Here is a 5,756-nt window from a genome sequence, read left to right as displayed (position 1 = left end):
TTCGAAAATTTCAGCAAGGTTGTCTCTGGATTGTTGTAATTTAGCTTCTCTTAGTTTCCTCTTCAGAGTCCTTTCAGGTTCAGGGTCAGCTTCAATAAGAATGCCTTTTTCCTTGTTCCTGCTCATATGAAAGAGAAGAGAACAAGAAAAGAAGAGAAGAAGAATCCTCTATGTCACAGTAAAGAGGTTCCTTATTGTTAGTAGAAGAAGAAAAGGAATAAAGAAAGGAGAATCTAATTTCGAAAATAATTTTGAAAAAGTGGTTAGTGATTTTCGAAAGTTAAATAAGAAATAAAATTAAAATTAAAATTTAAAATAATTAATTAATTAAAAATAAATTTTTGGAAAAGAGGGAGGTATTTTCGAAATTTAGAGAGAGAAAATTTGTTAGATTGTTTTGAAAAAGATTTGAAATTCAATTTTGAAAAGATAAAAAGATAAGAAGATATTTTTGAAATTAAATTTTTGGAGAAGATAAAATTTTTGAAAAAGATATGATATAAAAGATACGATAAAAAGATATAATAAGAAGATAAGATAGAAAAGATATGGTTGAAAAATATTTAATTTTTTAAAATTAAAATTAATTACTTGACTAACAAGAAATTAAAAGATATGATTCTAGAATTTAAAGATTGAACCTTTCTTAACAAGAAAGTAACAAACTTCACATTTTTGAATCAATCACATTAATTGTTAGTGAATTTTCAAAAATAAAGATAAAATTAAGAAAAAGATTTTTGAAAAATATTTTTAAAATTTTCGAAAATTAATAAGAAAAATGAAAAATATTTAATTTTTGAAAAAGATTTTGAAAAGATAAGATTTTTAAAATTTGAAAATTTGACTTGACTTACAAGAAACAACTAATTTTAAAAAATTTTTTGACTACGTCAACCCAAATTTTTGAAATTTTGAGAGAATTAAGGAAAAGATATTTTTTTTATTTTTGAATTTTTTTATTATGAGAGAGAAAAAAAATTAAAATGTCATAATTGTGTTTTTCTCTTTTATTTTTGGATCAAAACAAGGAATGCATGCAAGGACACTATGAATGTCAAGATGAACACCAAGAACACTTTGAAGATCATGATGAATATCAAGAACATGTTTTTGAAAAGTTTTTGATGCAAAGAAAACATGCAAGACACCAAACTTAGAATTCTTTAATGCTTGGACTCTAACAAACGAAAAATGCATATGAAAAACAACAAAAGATACAAAACAAGAAAACATCAAGATCAAACAAGAAGACTTACCAAGAACAACTTGAAGATCATGAAGAACACTATGAATGCATAAATTTTCGAAAAATACATAAAATTTTTAGAAAAATACAATTGACACCAAACTTAAAAATTGACTCAAAATTCAATCAAGAAATACAAAATATTTTTTATTTTTATGATTTTATAATTTTTTTGTATTTTATTTTATTTATTTTTTTCGAAAAACATATAGGAAAAAGAAAATAATGAATCCAAAGTCCTCAATCAAAATCCTGTGAATTAGACATGGCTTAATAGCCAGCCAAAATAAAACGTGTTATATGAAACTCTAGAATTCATTCTTGAAAACTTTTGAAATCATAGAATAATTTAAATATTTTTTTTTCGAAAATAATTTTTGGAAAAAACAAAAACAAAGAAAAGAAAAACTTTGAAAGATTTTTGAAAACTTTTTGAAAACAAAATAAGAAGAAAATTACCTAATCTGAGCAACATGACAAACCGTTAGTTGTCCAAACTCGAACAATCCCCGGCAATGGTGCCAAAAACTTGATGCACAAAATTGTGATCATCAACAATGGCTCCAATAACTTGGTAGCGCTCTAAACGTGAATCACACTTAGTCACAACTCCGCACAACTAACCAGCAAGTAATACATTACGTGAGTAAGGGTTGATCCCGCGGAGATTGTTGGTATGAAGCAAGCTATGGTCATCTTATAAGTTACAGTTAGGCGGATAGTAAATGTTATGGAGTTTTCGAATAATAATAATAAATAAACTGAAAATAAAGATAGAGTTACTCATGTAATTCAATGGTTGGAATTTCAGATAAGTGTATGGAGATGCTTGTCCCTGTTGGATCTCTACTTTCCTACTACCTTCCTTCAATCCTTCTTATTCCTTTCCATGGCAAGCTGTATGTAGGGTATCACCGTTGTTAATGGCTACATCCTATCCTCTCAGTGAAAATGGTCCAAATGCTCTGTCACAGTACGACTAATCATCTGTCGGCTCTCGATCATGTTGGAATAGAATCCCTTGATTTTTTTGCGTTTGTCATCACGCCCAACAATCGCGAGTTTGAAGCTCGTCACAATCATTCAATCCAAGAATCCTACTCGGAATACCACAGACAAGGTTAAACTTTTCGGATTCCCATGAATGCCGCCATCAATTCTAGCTTATACCACGAAGATTCTGATTAAGAAATCCAAGAGATATGCGCCCGATCTAAGGTAGAACGGAAGTGGTTGTCAGTCACGCACGTTCATATGTGAGAATGATGGTGAGTGTCACAGATCACCACATTCATCATGGTGGAGTGTAACGAATATCTTGGAACAGGAATAAATCGAATTGAATAGAAAATAGTACTAATTGCATTAAAACTCGAGGTACAGCAGAGCTCCACACCCTTAATCTATGGTGTGTAGAAACTCCACCGTTGAAAATACATAAGTGATGAAGGTTCAGGCATGGCTGAATGGCCAGCCCCCAAAACGTGATCAATAGTCTCCTAAGATGAATAATAGAATAAAACTAAGACCAACGATGAAAATACAATAGTAAAAAGTTCTATTTATACTAAACTAGTTACTAGGATTTACAGAAATAAGTCTAAGTGCAAAAATCCACTTTCGGGGCCCACTTTGGTGTGTGCTTGGGCTGAGCTTGAACTTTACACGAGTTGAGGCTTCTTTTGGAGTTGAACGCCAAGTTGCAACGTGTTTTTGGCATTCAACTCTGGTTCGTGACGTTTTTCTGGCGTTTGACTCCAGAATGCAGCATGGAACTGGCGTTGAGCGCCAGTTTATGTCGTCTAATCACAAATAAAGTATGAATTATTTTATATTGCTGGAAAGCTCTGGATGTCTACTTTCCAACGCCGTTAAGAGCGCACCATTTGGAATTCTGTATTTCTAGAAAATCCATTCCGAGTGCTGGGAGGTCAGATTCCAACAGCATCAGTAGTCCTTTGTCAGCCTCCTATCAGAGTTTTGCTCAGGTCCCTCAATTTCAGCCAAAAAATATCTGAAATCACAGAAAAACAGACAAACTCATAGTAATGTCCAGAAATGTGAATTTAGCATAAAAACTAATGAAAACATCCCTAAAAGTAACTAGATCATACTAAAAACTACCTAAAAACAATGCCAAAAAGCGTATAAATTATCCGTTCATCACCTTCCCATCTTTTCTTAGCCTTTGTGGGTAGGGTGCTTTTGGTACATAGGGCTTCAAGACTTGCTTTGGTGGATCTAGATTAGGTGTCTCTTCTTCCTTCTTGGTTTCTAAGTCTTTTGCGGCTTCTTTTAGTGTGATGGCCTTGCATTCCTTTCTTGGGTTGGCCATGGTATCACTGGGAAATGTATGTGTAGGCATTGGAATCTGTTTGAACAAGCTCCCTAGTTATGATTCCAATTTTGAAATTGTTTCCCCTTGGTTCCTTATGTTAGATCTGGCCTCCTCATGGATTGCATCTATCTTTTTTCAGCTTGCAATTATCTCTCTGCAACAGTGGCAATACTCCCTGCCAATTGTACCAGCAGCCTCCAATCTTAAAAGTTATTGCTGTCATCACATGGTTGTGAGGCAGAGGGTCATTGATGAGCAGATAATTTATACGCTTTTTGGCATTGTTTTTAGGTAGTTTTAGTAGGATCTAGCTACTTTTTGGGATGTTTTTATTAGTTTTTATGCAAAATACACATTTCTGGACTTTACTATGAGTTCGTGTGATTTTCTGTGATTTCAGGTATTTTCTGGCTGAAATTGAGGGACCTGAGCAAAAATCTGATTCAGAGGCTGATAAAGGATTGTTGATGCTGTTGGATTCTGACCTCCCTGCACTCGAAGTGGATTTTCTGGGGCTACAAAAGTTTAAATGGCGCGCTCTTAACTGCTTTGAAAGGTAGACATCCTGGGCTTTCTAGCAATATATAATAGTCCATACTTTGCCAGAGTTTTGACGATGCAAACCGGCGTTCAAACGCCCCTTCTCTGCCTTATTCTGAAATCAAAACGCCAGAGCTGGCATAAAAGTTGGAGTTAAATGCCCAAACTGGCACCAAAGCTGGCGTTTAACTCCAAGAGAAGCCTCTACACGTGTAAAGCTCAATGCTCAGCCCAAGCTCACACCAAGTGGGCCCGGAAGTGGATTTCTGCATCATTTACCTATTTCTGTAAACCTTAGTAGCTAGTTTTCTTATAAATAAGACCTTTTACTATTGTATTTTCATCTTTGGATCATTGTTCTTTTTCCCTATTTTCGAGTTCATATGCTATTTGGGGAGGTTGACCATTCGGCCATGCCTAGACCTTGTTCTTATGTATTTTCAACGGTGGAGTTTCTACACACCACATATTAAGTTGTGGAGCTCTGATGTTCGTCGAGTATTAATGCAATTACTATTGTTCTTCTATTCAATTCATGCTTATTCTTGTTCTCAGATATTCACTCGAACTTCAACCTAATGAATGTGATTATCCGTGACACTCATCATCATTCTCACCCATGAACGCGTGACTGACAACCACTTCCGTTCTACTTAAGATTGAGCGTGTATCTCTTGGACTCCTGGTCCATGATGCATGTCTGCCTCGCCTGACAACCGAGCTTTACATTTCGTGAGATCAGAGTCTTTGTGGTATAAGCTAGAATCCATTGGCGGCCATTCCTAAGATCCGAAAAGTTTAAACCTTGTCTGTGGTATTCCTAGTAGGATCTGAGATGGGATGACTGTGATGAGCTTCAAACTTGCGAAGGTTGGGCGTAGTGACAGATGCAAAAGGATAGTAAATCCTATTCCAACATGATCGAGAACCGACAGATGATTAGCCATGCGGGAACCATAGAGGACCTTTTTCACTGAGAGGATGGGAGGTAGCCATTAATGCCAGTGAAACCCTACATACAGCTTACCATGGAAAGGAGTATGAAGGATTGGATGAAGGCAGTAGGAAAGCAGAGATTCAAAAGGAGCAAAGCATGTTCATACACTTATCTGAAATTCTCACCAATGAATTACATAAGTATCTCTATCTTTACTTTGTGTTTTATTTATCTTTTTAATTATTAAAACTCTATCACCCATTTGAATCTGCCTGACTGAGATTTACAAGGTGACTGGTGCGCGAAATTGTGAACAATACTTTTCACAAATCTCATAATCCCCGGTCATGAACCCCAAAAACTTGGTAGCTCAGTACCATGGCATTACACAACTTCGCACAACTAACCAGTAAGTGCACTGGGTCGTCCAAGTAATAAACCTTACGCGAGTAAGGGTCGATCCCACGGAGATTGTTAGTATGAAGCAAGCTATGGTCATCTTGTAAATCTTAGTCAGGCAAACTCAAATGGATATGGTGATGAATGAAAATAAACAATAAGATAAAGATAGAGATACTTATGTAATTCATTGGTAGGAACTTCAGATAAGCGCATGAAGATGCCTTCCCTTCCGTCTCTCTGCTTTCCTACTGTCTTCATCCAATCCTTCTTACTCCTTTCCATGGCAAGCT

The sequence above is a fragment of the Arachis duranensis genome, chromosome 10 (genome assembly GCF_000817695.3).
Source record: "Arachis duranensis cultivar V14167 chromosome 10, aradu.V14167.gnm2.J7QH, whole genome shotgun sequence".
In the NCBI taxonomy this organism is placed as follows: domain Eukaryota; kingdom Viridiplantae; phylum Streptophyta; class Magnoliopsida; order Fabales; family Fabaceae; genus Arachis; species Arachis duranensis.
The sequence above is the reverse complement of the archived record's forward strand: the minus strand, read 5'-3'. Positions refer to the sequence as shown.